Source organism: Tasmannia lanceolata, unplaced genomic scaffold (assembly GCF_043159265.1).
Source record: "Tasmannia lanceolata isolate RefF3 unplaced genomic scaffold, GAP_Taslan_0.1 ptg000003l, whole genome shotgun sequence".
In the NCBI taxonomy this organism is placed as follows: domain Eukaryota; kingdom Viridiplantae; phylum Streptophyta; class Magnoliopsida; order Canellales; family Winteraceae; genus Tasmannia; species Tasmannia lanceolata.
The window spans coordinates 5,653,658-5,668,117 of NW_027518680.1; the positions used below are offsets into that span (position 1 = coordinate 5,653,658).

The window sequence follows — 14,460 nt, forward strand, 5'->3', positions numbered from 1 at the left end:
AATTTACTTAATGCCACGCTTTACTTTGCAGAATTTTGTCTAAAATGAGCCACTCCATTGATGCATGCAGTACACCATTCTCCCGGCGCATTTTAGTACCAATCCTTCTACTAAATGTCTGCCTGGCTTGTATTTTCCGACGGACTTCTGGAATTAGATAGAAGACCTCTCATTTTCCTAACCTTGAATATTCCTAATCCCCTTCAACCCGTCCGATCAATATCTAACGGTTCAACTACTCATATAAATACCCACACTCATTTCTCTCTCCTCATTTCATCCGATGCTCCTTTAAACGCCATTAATGGCGTCCAATGCCCTAATTTCTTCCTCCAACCTAGGGTTTCGCCCTCTCCCCAAATTCAGATCCAGATCCTCCAATTCTCAACTCACCATACCTAAACCTCTCCAAATCCAACATTCCCCATCATCAAACCCTAATCTTTCCTCCCTCAAATCCAACATTTCTCCCTTCAAATCTCTCTCTGAAACCTCCAAACCCTAATTCTAATCTCCCAAACAAAATCTTCCAAATCCGAGCCTCCTCTTCTTCACCCACCATACTCCCTTCTTCGCCATGGCAAGGCGCTTCTCTAAAACCCTTACTTGCCTCAATTCTCACCGGAATTATTCTCTGGTTCGTTCCAGTTCCGGCCGGAGTCTCAAAAAACGCGTGGCCACTCCTCGCAATCTTCTTCGCCACAATCCTCGGAATAATCACTCAACCCTTACCTCTCGGTGCCGTTGCTCTGATGGGATTAGGCACCTCTGTTCTCACCAAAACTCTAACTTTCTCCGCTGCATTCGGAGATCCGATCCCCTGGCTAATCGCACTCGCATTCTTCTTCGCGCGAGGGTTTATCAAGACCGGTTTAGGTAATCGCGTAACGCGTTGCTTATCAATTTGTTTCTTTATTTGGTAGCACTTCATTAGGGTTAGGGTATAGTTTGGTTTTTTAGCAGGCGTTACTTGCCCCTGCAATTCCCTCGGTCTCTGCTCGTGCGGGAAGGATTTTTCTCCCGCTTGTTAAGTCTCTTTGTGTGGCTTGTGGGAGTAATGTGGGTGATGGGACTGAGAATAGGTTAGGGTCTTGGTTGATGCTTACTTGTTTTCAGATGTCTGTGATTTCGTCGTCTATGTTTTTTACTGCAATGGCGGCGAATCCATTGAGTGCTAATCTGACGTTCAATACGATAAATCAGACAATTGGGTGGACTGATTGGGCTGTGGCTGCGATTGTGCCGGGTTTGGTTTTGTTGGTTGTGGTACCGTTTATTCTGTATTTGTTGTATCCTCCGACGGTGAAGAGTAGTCCTGATGCACCTAGACTTGCGAGGGAGTAGTTGGAGAAGATGGGGTTAATGTCTAAGAATGAGATTATAATGGCTGTGACTTTGCTTCTTACGGTATTGTAATGCTGACTTAAACTTTTGTCTTTTGTTTTTTTTTTGTTTTTTTGTTTTTTTTCTGTTATTGGTGCTTCCACTCTTCATTTTCTTTCATGTTCTCACTTGTGTAGCCTGTAGATTATGTTGTGTGCTAGTTTATCATTTGCCCATGTTGGGCTACTGGGTTTAAGAAAATGAATCTACCTGAACAGGTGAAATGCTGTCGGAATTACAATGTGTTTTTTTCCAATTCCTTTGATTAGAATATGTAACGTTCTAGTACCAGTCGCAGTTTTAAATTTTCACCATAACTGACACGAAATGACCAAAATGTTTTCATTTTTTATCCCCACCAAAACAGATATAGAAACCGAAAGACATCCGAAACCAAAATCTCAAGTGTATTAGTGATACCGATATACTATATTAGTATGTATTACATAATCATTTATTCAAAAAGGATTTGCTAGGCAATTTTGCAGAAGAGAACAACAATCTCGTAGCAGATTTTGTCTTATTTATATAATTCATCTGAGGTGGCTGTTCTCTCATGCAAAAGTGAGCTGTGGAATGGCTTTTTGCGAAATTGTCTAGCAAATCTCTTATATAAATTGCACGTAAAATGTGGTGTATGTATTATGTATAAATGTTTATATGAATTGCATGTGTAATATGATATGTACTAGATTTTCGATCTTGTTAAACCACTATGGATTGTTGTCTTGCTTATGTGATGATTTGTAAGTGTGTATTTGTACTTTTCTATTACTTTTCGCAATTTTACAGGATTTCCACTGAAATTTCCAACAAAAACTGAAGCATTTTTGTTTTTGTGGCAACCGAATCCGAAATTTAAAATCAGGGTATCAATATGTGTAGTCATTGTTCTAGTATCAGTAAGTGTTGTCATTAGATACTTCTGATATGTTTTTGGTATGCTAGAGCAAGTTTCTTGACTTTGGGTTCCCAAAAAATCATTTCCTCGGGCATCTTACTACAGTTTCCTCCATGGTTCGCCAAATAATCCGCTTTACCGAGAAAAGTTGTACATGAACATGGGAGACCTTACTTTTAACTTTAGGAGCATGTCAAATTTGTACAAATAACATGGAGACACCAAGGAAGACAATAGTCTCGCTTGACCAAAGATTTCTCTTCAATTTAGCAAGGTGATTACCCACATCAACATTTACCGGCCCATTTCAGGGATTTCAAACCTACTCATGTTTCTTAAAGAAACTTCAAAATGTCCGGCTATTCCATTGATCTTTCCTCATAAAGGAAAAATCCCCCAGGCTTCTTGGGTCTAGCTTGTCATCTTCAGAACTCGGACTGGGACGAGAACTCGACCAAGGTAAAAGGGAGTTGACATAGGTGAGCCATTGATTGGCGTTGTCAAATTTTCTTTAACTCCGGTGAGTCAAAAAAAGGAGTTTTGATTGACTTGGTAGCGGAGAACTTGGACTTTGATGAGGCCGCAACCAAGTTAAAAGGGAGTTGACTCAGGCAAGTCAACTATTAACTCGAGGAATTTCTAAATAGCGCTTCTCACTACTATATCAAAATTAATCTTTCAAACTTAAGCTATAGCTTTGGCATTCAAAACAAAAATAAGTTATAGCTTATGTAATGAGTGGCAAATTTAGCACTGTAAAATTGTTGTAGAAATACATACTGGTTTATATCTTGTTTTTTTTGTTTTGTTTTTTTTTTAAGTAAAGAAATAAACAAATAATGAAAAATGTGGCAATTTATTCAAGGCCATCTTCAAAAGAGGGACTTTTGAGAGGCACAGAGAATTGCTCGGGCATGATTTTGCCAACCTTCAATACTTTATACCTTTTTGTCTACGGCAGTTTTGTCGAAATTACTAAGTGCTTCCTTCAAATGAGGGAGGCAATAGGAGAAAGACAACACCATTCTGGTTGAGTAGTTAACACAAGCATTCATGCATTCAATTATCCATTGGAATCTATTATGCTAGGACTTTGGTCGTCTCACAAACAGATAGAATAGTGGCTGGATGGTTGGCTTCACCAGTCAGCACAACTTAGAAGATAGATCTATCCATTTATAGGCATTCCCTTGACCACTCCCAATGTTGAATCCATTGAAAACCTTGCTCTTATTTTTGCTCTTGCTCTTGCTCTTGTTCTTGTTCCCCCTTTTTTTGTGCTTCTAAGCTGCACACTGAAGTTTAATTTCGAATGTGTCTTATTTTGCAAAACCTATTCCTGCATGCATAGGAGGTCTTCAAAATGATAGGGGGAATAGTCAAGGTTTACCTTGATGCTTAGGAATAAAAGATTCAAATGAGGCTTTTGAGCTTCTTATCATGCTTTGAATATTTTGTGATGAATTTATAGGAAAACTATTGATGAAGAGTGACTCATCTAATGAATTGCTTGGAAGAAAGAGAGAAAGCTAGGATCTTGGAGGATGGCTCACATTGTTGATAAAAGTTCAGATCTTAATAAAGGAATTGATGTCCTTAGCATTATTCACACATTTTGAGGGAAGCCAATGAGGCGGGAAATAATCAATGAGAGTTGTATCTAGATTGGATTTTAGATGTGCACAAAATCTATCCCTTGAATAATTATTGTTCTCTTTTTAATAAATTATAGGGGATTGATATTCCACTCCCAAAAGGCACTAACCACACCCCTTTATTTGTCCTTTTGTGAATCTCATGGGCCTGGAAGCATGGATTGTCAACTACCGGAAATCGATATGCAGATTTGGGCCCTGTATTTCATTCTATCAATGGCAGCCATAACCACTGCCAGGTCTTGGGATCCTCCTCCTCCTACCCCTACCCCTCTCTCAAGTCTCACCTTCAAGACTGCTTTCTTGCAGTGGAGTCATGCTTAATTTCCTTTTGTTGTCCTTACCCCCCATACTTGCATGTGTGAATGTGTGTACACATGCATGTACATGTGCATGCGGGCGCGGGCATCGGCATGTGTGCATGTGTGCGTGCATTTTTTTTTGTCAGAATCGTTGGCGGTAGATTATCGAATGGTTATGTTTGTAATATTTCTTTTGATATAGCTATATTCTCTTATTTTTAGAAAATTTTATTGTGTATACATTTATATTTGTTTAAGTTTAAACCATATTATATAATAACTTATAGATCCTCTTAATATAATTGTTTGTCATGTAAGGTATTTAATAGCTATTGAAAAATTTACATTAATAAGTCCGACAAAGTGTGTTATTTATCTTGGTAATAGTTTCCATATTTTGTGGTTCTTTCCACAGGTGGGGCTCTGGATTTTTGGAGGAGTCCTGAATGTGGATGCTGTCACAGCTGCTATTCTCGGATTATCTGTCCTGCTTATAACTGGGGTTGTGACATGGAAAGAATGTTTGGCTGAATCAGTGGCCTGGGATACCCTCACATGGTTTGCCGCTCTTATTGCAATGGCCGCCTATCTCAACAAATATGGTCTCGTCTCCTGGTTCAGCCAGATTGTAGTGAAAGTTTGTTTCCTGTTTGCACTTCTTGACAGTAAACATCTAATCTCACATATCTTGTTTTTTGCTTTCTTTGTTTCTTTCTGGTTGTGGGTTAAAGTCACCTGGAAGATGCCCTAGCGTTCTAAGCGTATATAAACTGCCTACTATTTCTTATGAGAACCAAATGCTTCTCGACTTCCTTAAGCGATGTGTCCATGCTATGCTATCTCTAGTAATTGTCTCTGCCAGACTTTTGATTATTTCAGCTCAATTTTAGCCTCTTTCTATTTTCTAAGCTTAACATAAGATATCCACAGAAGTCGGTGTTTTTGTCTGAACCATTAAATAGGAACAACCTTACCATATATCATGCAATCCATCTGTCATGGCATCTAGAATAAGGAAATTGCCAGTCAAGCGACATTCGAGATTTATTTATTTTGTTTAGCATTTTATATTTACTCATTTGCCATTTCTGTTCTACTATTGGTAAAAAGAACCTCCGTTGTAACTTACATTATGGGTTTCATGTTTTAAATGCTAATTTTATGGGTTTCACATTTCAAATGTTAAATTTGTATTATCAATGAACTATTAGACTGTTTTTTCGTGAATTGACTGTTAATATCACTGGTAGAAGTTAGAATGTAGACCTCTATTGTGGTGTTTTCTTTTGGCATGGAAATGTTACTTAGTAGTTGCTTGCTATTGCTGTACTATTTTTGGTGTATTTCTTTATGAGTTTTTTCTACTCTAGTCTGGTTCCATGCTTCATGTGTGCATGTATGTCTTTTTTATTCTCTGTTTGTTTTTTCAATTATTTGGGCTATGCCAGTGTCTAAAAATGTTCAGTTGGACGAGAACTCGGGCAAGATTAAACTGTGTGACTTGGGAGACTCAATGATCGGCGCAATCAACATTTTTTAGTAACTTGGGCAAGTGAAAGGAGTTTTTGATTGGCTTGGTAGGGCCAACACCGGAGACTCAATAATTTTTTAAAGTGGGGCATACATTCCCTGGATATTGAACATTTTGTGTCAGGCCCATACACATGTTGGAAACTGAAACATGCTTCTGGGCTGTTCTTTTTATTCTCCATTTACAGTTATATAATACCTGGAAACTGAATTATATTTTGGTGTTAGAGACTGTTATGAGGTGTCTGTGAGAGAATTTGTAAAAGGTTAAATGGAAATGTTAGTTTATGCATCCTTCTGATATGTAATGAAAATTACAACAAATTTTTTAATACAGTAAGGGAAAGAATGAGAAAGTGAGATTGTTTGCAGCATCCTGTGTCTTGACTCTTGATAATGTGAACGATTTGATATGGGTTGACAATATTAAATTCTACAGTAGAATAATAACATAATATACTGTGAATGCTACTTATTATGCTATAATTGATAAAAGGGATTTTCACAACTGGCAACTGTCAGATCAAAGATCTGATGGTTCTCACCCCACAATTTAGTGTAAGGGATTTAAGTCTATCTTTCTCCAGATTATAGTGTATGAGAGTACAAAAAGTATTCTTCACGTCATCAAATGTTGGAGATGATTATTACATGTATTGACACTCAACATGCAATGCTGCACTAGATTTGAATGAAGGGTCATGGAAACATAGATTGTGGCTCGTTTATTTGATTTCTCGCATTTCATTTCTTAATGTATTCTTGATTAACCAAAAAATCTACTTTCTTGCAGTTTGTAGGTGGGCTTGGGTTGTCGTGGCAGCTCTCATTCGACATCCTGGTTCTGCTTTCCTTCTACTCGCACTACTTTTTCGCCAGTGGTGCCGCCCACATTGGTGCCATGTTCACTGCCTTCTTGTCAGTAGCTAGTACATTAAGCACCCCACCGCCGTTCGGGGCCATGTTTCTTTCCTTCCTCTCCAACCTCATGGGTGGCCTCACCCACTATGGCATTGGCTCTGCGCCAGTTTTCTATGGTGCCAATTACGTGCCACTTGGCAAGTGGTGGGGCTATGGGTTCCTTATCTCCATTGTCAACATCGTCATCTGGCTCGGTATAGGGGGCTTCTGGTGGAAGATCATTGGCTTGTGGTAATCTACTGGTTTTTGTTTGCCTTCGGTACCATTTATTTCCTATTCTTTTTTCCTACTTGTAGTTAGTTCCTGAGGCAGACTGTTCATTTTCATTTTGATTATTTATTTTTAGAGAATTATTTGTGTAGAATTTTTGCGGGTAGAGCTTGGGGAGGAAAGGGTGCAGGTCTATTATGAAACTTGTACCTGAAATTTTGAATGTGACAGTAGAAACCTCTGCCACATATGAAATAGGGATTAGCTGTGGTCTTATATTTGCTGCTTCTGCATGTTAAGAGAATGCTTTGGTTTTTTTAGTTTGTTCATTTGTTGGTCCTCATCGCAGAAGCGTATACAAAGACAAATACAGAACTATCATTTCAAAAATTATTGAGCTCACCAACACCAAGGATTTCTCCAATCTCTTCAGTGTAAGGCCTTTCCACCACAATCCCATTGCTCATTTCAAACAGCTGCAACTAGAAAATATTCAGTGCATTGCCCCAATCCTGAGTACCCAAAAGCTTATGCAGTGTCCTCAGTAGTATTTAGATAATACAGCCTAATGTTTGTGCCCCCAAGTATGTCCCCAAGTAGGGTTTATTTTTTATTTGGACAGTGCTATAAAGAAAGGGGTTGTTACGGTGGCCTGTGTGCGTATCAAATCCGTTGATCCAAATGGCAAACATATGTTCGCCTAACGATGCTTTTAGAAGATCAAAGCTCTTGATTCAAAAATACATGCTCTTGATCAAAGCTCTTCCTGACATGGTTGTGTCTTCCTAGCAGCTCTCTATTTTAAAACTAAACAATGAATATACGTGGGTCCTGTTTGTTTTGGATTTTGAGAACCAATTGTGAGTCCAAAACTTATTATTGGACACACATGTACGCATTTAATTTTTAGTCCAATTATCAGATTTGGACTCAAAATCTATTGTTAAAATCCAAAATGAACACGGTTTTAATTCTGAGTCCAATAATTAGTTTTGGACTCACAATCGGTTCTCAAAGAATCCAATAATTAGTTTTGGACTCTCAATCGGTTCTCAAAGAGTCAAATAGTTAGGTTTGGACTCACAATCGGTTCTCAAAATCCAAAACAAACAGGGCCCGAACCGAAAGCAATGCTCGGTTCGGTTGAGTTGGGTTAAGTCCAATAATCAGTTTTGGACTTGCAGTCGGTTCTCAAAATCCAAAACAAAGAGGGCTTAGACATTTGGTGTGAACTGAAACCTAGGGGTGGCCAACCGGTTCGGTTCTCGGTCCTTGGTTACTTTTTTTTTTCGGTTCTCGGTTCTCGGTTCCATGAACTGTAAGAACCGGACCGAACCGTAGTACATAATAGGACCGAACCGAACATAATCGGTTCGGTCCGGTCCGGTTCTCCGGTTCTAATGGCTAATTACAAATTACTAATTATAATTTATAAAAACTTTTAATTAAAGTTATAATATAAGTTACTTTCTTATTATAAGAATAGTATTAACTATTACTTATTAATATTATAAGTAATTTATATTAATAAGTATATGTATAATAGAAATATAAAAAATATTATATATAAATTCAAAGTTCGGTTCTTCGGTTCCAGAAACGAACCAAGAACATTAGACCCGGAACCGAACCGAATAAGTTCGGTTCTTCATCAGTGGAACCGAACCGGACCCAAAGTATTTTTAAACAGTTCCGTTCCGGTTCGGTTCTTCGGTTCCGTTTCGGTTCTTCGGGTTCGGTTCGGTTCTGGCCACCCCTACTGAAACCAGTACTCCGTTCGGTTGAGTTGAGTCACTACTCGTGACCAATATAGGTGTGCTGCATGACACCTAGTAGTGGTCAATATGTGTGCGGCATGACACCTTTCGAAGCGATGCTAACCGAGGAAAAAAAGCATGGTGTCGTTTTAAGGTTGCATATAACCAAATCTTAATGATTAAACCATCATAATCTGATCACTTTTTCTTACAAGAATACCTCATTAAACATTGAATATTGACCAAACCTATATTGGACCTATGTTAATTGAATTCGTTATCTTGAAATGAATTATTAGTATCAATGTCTAAGAAATCACAAGGCAATTCTACTAAAGTGGAGAGATTGGTGAATGTGAGGATCAAATGCAATTCTACTAAAGTAAAGAGAATGGTGAATGTCTGAATCAAATGCAACTTAAGTGGAGGAGGGAATGGTGAAGGTGATTTCTCTTTAAGTGGGTGGTGTAAGTGTATTATAGGTGGGTCCCACACTTCACCCACTAACATATCAGCATAGGTAGGTCCAAAATAACGGATGTTGGGAATCCTACGTGGTCACGTGGAAGAAGAAATCCTTGAAGAAAATGGAGGGAGAAGGGTAGGACTGGTGTTCAATTTTCTACATCAAATTCATTTTTTTAAGTGGGAAGGTGAGTTGGGTCACTTGCAGGCATCCAATTTAAAGGGAAGAAAAGGCCACCTTGGGTTGTGAAGAAGAGACAAGGGAAGTTGGAAAAAATAAGGTATGCCATTTAATTTCTTAGTATCCTTTCCATCTCTCTCTATTTACATTTAGCCCTTTCATACTACCATTTCTTAGTATCCTTTCCATTTCTCTCCATTTTAAGAAAACAAGGGATGCCATTTCATACTACCCCTTCTATTTTTCTATATTTTCTACATTTAGCCCTTCCTAGTGTATTATGCAAGCATGAGAGGGAGAGTGCTTTCTTTTTCTTTTTTCTGGGTTTTCCTTGTTTGGTAAGTATAGTTGAGGCATGTTGAAACAAATTACGAGTAAACTAAGAAAACTCCCATTCTCAGATGAGTAAAGGTTGTGTTAATATTCTACAATCTCTTTAATGAATAATGATGGTATCCTTATCCTCACAATGAGTGCCATATACATGGAGAGCGCTAATCATGTTCACTCTTCTTCTTCTAGCGATTCAATTGAAGTAAGCTGTATTTTTATCTCCCTCATTCAGCCACTTTAATCTAGACCTTTGCCTCCGATAGATTTCTTCTTGGATAAGTAGACGACTATAATCCTCAGGTGGCGTAATTCTAAGATATCTTCCACGGGAAGTTGGCCACATTTATATATAGGAATTTTCGCGAAAGAAGTCTCCTACTATGTTATATTTACAAACGGAGTCTTCCTATTCACAAATTGCAAAAACACTCATCATATTATGCAAAAATTATTCAAATTGAGTCATGCAATTAACTACTCGACGTAACATGGATAGCATATTGATTGTGACTCGTGAAATATAAAAAATACCCTAGTTAAAAGGAAATAATGACCTCCTTTTTAAAATTAAGCTACATTTATCATTTTGTAATTTTCTCTTTTGCTGTCATATATCTGATGGCAAAGACAGGGTAAATCTAATGCTTGTATGATCAATCTTCACAGTAAGGTGGAATGGAAGGAATGATAGAAACTCATGTCCAAAGGAAACCCAGAGAAGATGATGAATCAAATGAGTTGTAAAAATCCAGTTGACTCGGCAACAATGAAAAAAATCAAATTCCTATAAAACTTAAATGGCGGACGACATGCAAGGGCACAATCTTCTCTCTTAGATGCCAATGAAAATTGATCTATATAATTTAGACTCAACGAAGATGAGATGATTAAGGTGAAAGATTTCCCATATCGGGTGAGGCGTATTATATGAATGTGTTACGTGCATAACAATCTGATTTCATTTGGTTGTTCGGATATGCATGCTGATGTGACATTTGAGACAAGCTACATGGGTTTTGGGTAGATTTTACGATGTTCTTATCAGTTTGCAAGATTTTAGGAAAGTGAGTTGTTGGTTGCTAATATTTAGGTACGTGTTGGGTAGATTTAGGTACTGTATAGGAGTTGGCACATAGGGTGTTGGTTGCTAATATTTAGGTACGTGTGAGTTGTTTTCTATTTAAATAATATGTAACCAGTTGTTTTAAGGTGAAGAAATTATTCCAGAGAACTGTGTCTTGGACACAAGGAGAACGACCCTTCCCTCGAAGCGGGTCAAGAGGTTGATCTTTCCTCTAAGAAGATCAAATCAGTTGCGAACCGATCTAGGTTCGTAACAGAATGTGGGTTAGTCAATCATGGTCAACCTCATATATGGGGTCAGCCATACAGACCTGGAACATGGTAATAAAATGCAAATGAGATGTGTATGATTATCCCTCTCTACACATGTCATGCCCAGGCCCCACTGTGTAGATATTGTCCGGTTCTAGGTCATCTACCCTTTCCAGTTTTGTTTTCCAGCAGCACTATTAGTGTCCGACCCACTCCGTGGGGCCCTCACTATCAAAATGAAACATGAGGCCCAAAGAAAAGTTCTGTCAAGAAAAACTTTTTCCGGAAAATGGAACGACAAAATGGAAAGTTACGTGCTCAGTATATATTATAGATAGATAGATCGATAGATTATAGATAGATATATATTATGCACATTGTGGCGTGTCTTTTACGCAGTCATTAAATAATGCTAGCGAAAAAAGTCCATGTTCAAAGAATCATAGCGTCTGCGCCTATTATTCCACGGAACCTATCTTTCATCTCTCTCTCTCTATGTATGTACACACATATACATACGTTATACTTATATTATATACACGCATACATAAGGTAAGTGATTTGTTTGCCCCCTTATCTTCCGTGGTCCAGCCTCCTCTAGTCTATTTATGACTACTCTTTTACACTACAAGGGCAGCTAGGGAAAAAGAAGAAGAAGGTGAATGTATCATTTCTCATACATAATGCATAAAATTAGTCTCGGGCCCACATGCGCGCGTCTCTCTTTTCGATAAGGAATCTTACTTGGGCCCGCACACGATCAACTCATTTGATCTTGTGGGCTGCAAGTCTTCAAATCTATTGTCATTGGTCCCACCAAGATTGAAACATCCTAGATCATAGATCAATAAGATGACTTTCAAGTCTCTGTCAGCCTTTGATTTTATCGGTCATGGATCTTAATAGCTAGTTGTCCATTCAAAATGGACCCAAAACCATGTGTGTTCTCTCATGATTCACACTATATAAATTTACTAATATCAATCAAGATTGTCATCTAGACAAATGTTGGAGTATGAAACAAGTGCCGTTTGACTTGTTTATTTCCATGCGTTATATTAATGCATAATTTATTTTCATGCATTATTTAAGTCCATAAGGGTGTGAGGTCCCTCTCTTTACAGCACTGATTTAGCTAATCGATTTTAATAAAGGCTTTTAATAAAGCCCGTAATAAGTAGAGAGGATGATAAATCGACTCCCTAATATCTTAAATCGACTCCCCATATGTCTTTCTCTCTCGAACCCAGAGGAGAGAGAAAGACACATGGGGAGTCGATTTAAGATATTTGGGAGTCGATTTATCACTGCCCTAAGTAGAAGTAGAAGGGGTCTTCTTTGTTTTTGTTTTTTTGAAGTTTATTCTTGAAGCCTTTCTTATCTTTATTTTTTGGGTTCTAATAAAAGCCTTTCTTATTAAGGAATTGGTCAAAAGCTTTAATATCTTGGAATTGTTACAGGAGTAAAGTAAATTAGGTAGGCCCTCTGAGTCAACGGCATAGATCACGTTGAAGTGGCACGTGTACTGTAGACCCAACCACTCTTCACACGGGAAATATCGTGAAGATGGATGTAAATATCGTTCCCATGCGACATGCATTCTTAGAAAATGTCCCTTTAAGAAAATGTTCCTTTAAGGGACTATTTTCGACTTTATATTTCTCACTGTTTGGATTGCAGAAAAAACAATTCTGGCTAAACGATGGAAAGGCGTTTTCCTTTATAAAACTTTTTCCCAGAAATTTCCTGCAATCCAAAAAGGTCTGCGGGGCGCGCTTAATTCTATCTGAGGTAGGGTTTTTATATAGGACATCTCCCATATTATTTGACTCATCCAATCCATTCATTCCATAGAAGCTGACATAGATAGGTGACATAGATAGGTTGTTCCTAAGAAACCATCTTTATAGAGTGTTCCAAACCGTTCGATCTGTAGAAGCACAAGATGGAACATTTTGTAGACGTCCATTTTAAACCTCCACAAATCAACGCTTACCATGATCCTATGAAGATGATTTCTTATGTACACACTATCTATGTTAGGTCCTATAGAATCAATATCTAACATAACTCAAACAACATAGGTAGCCACCCTATTTAAAAACTCAACCTCAGAAATTCAATCTGATCTTGGGCTCAGAAACCATTTACTATTCAAATATATTCATATATCGGGTGATATATCCGTACCGTTTAATTGTAGCCCATAGTTAGATATGACATATATATATCAAACCTTTCAAAACTTTGAGGAGAGAAATGGGACCAATGGCAAAAATAGAGGGTGGAAATATCAGCCCTTTTTCCCTGTTTGGATTGTAAGAAAAATATTTCTCACATAAGTTTTTTTCTTAGGAAATTCTTTCACTTTTACTATTTAGAGGGATATGGTCAAAAATTGAAGATCTCTGTATTAGTGAACTCTGGGGGTTGAAAATATCTTTCTTCACGTGGAATCAAACAATGAAAAAGCAAGAAATTGAGGAAAAGTTTTTCTTTTCCGAACTTTTCAAGAAAATTCCTGCAATTCAAACAGGACCACATGAAACATGACTTTTTAACACTTGACGTGGTCTTGATTACAACAAATCTACATTTTTAAAGCCAAAGCAATGGAAAATAGTATTATAATAATTTTCCGACCAAAATTCGGTGGATTGCCCTAGATGATATGAAAATAGCCTTAGATTTACGCCTTCCTATCCGGTAAAACCCTAGATTTTGATTAATTACATTAGATCTCTCTTAGAATCGAACCAATTTCACTGATTTGGATCCAGAAAGAGAAAAAAATATAAAATTCTAGTATGGGAATTGCTAGGGTCCATCGCAAAAGGCATTTCGCGGATGATCTGTCGCATGTCAGACCAGCCACCTCATGAATAGAGATTGTCTCCATTCACGAGGTAGGTGGTCTGACATGCGACAGTCTCCATTCACAAAGTGGGTGGTCTGACATGCGACGGACCATCCGCGAAATGACTTTTGCGATGGACCCTGGCAAACCCCTTCTAGCAGATGAAGATCTACAAAGCAATCAAAACCGATCCTCGATAAATTTCCGACAACAAGTGATAGATAGATACAACTCTATCAACTTAATTTTGACACGCTCTTCGAGCATCGATTCACGATTTCTGGAAATGCTCTATTTTTTCTGGAAATTTCAAGTTTGAATCGGTTATAGGCTGTTTGGATACATGGATTTTTTTAATCTAGGTTTGTAAAATCCTTGATTTTTACGAGCTAAAACTTGAATTTTAATCCTAGACTTAGCTTATAAAATCTAGGTTTTAGCTTGTAAAATCTAGGATTTTACAATCCAGGATTATAAAATCCATGTATCCAAAGAGTAAAAGGAACCGTCATTTTAACAAACGAAGGTTAAACCTAGGGAGATGATATTTTCACTCCCTCTGCAGTACACATTTAACGCATTTCGACGTCAAATCATGTTATAAGGGGGGCGAATGCGTACTGAGTGGGG

General features: G+C 37.9%; 1 non-coding gene and 1 pseudogene across 2 annotated transcripts; one reads left to right on the forward strand and one right to left on the reverse strand.

The window, feature by feature from the left end:
* The first annotated feature begins 45 nt into the window (after positions 1-45).
* LOC143849091 (dicarboxylate transporter 1, chloroplastic-like) lies at positions 46-7,189 on the forward strand (annotated as a pseudogene). Its single transcript, XR_013235541.1, has 3 exons — positions 46-1,407; positions 4,657-4,878; positions 6,565-7,189. The product of XR_013235541.1 is annotated as a dicarboxylate transporter 1, chloroplastic-like (transcript).
* On the reverse strand, positions 3,130-3,252 carry LOC143870184 (small nucleolar RNA snoR86). Its single transcript, XR_013244976.1, has one exon. It is a non-coding gene; the product is annotated as a small nucleolar RNA snoR86 (small nucleolar RNA).
* Positions 7,190-14,460: the final 7,271 nt, after the last annotated feature.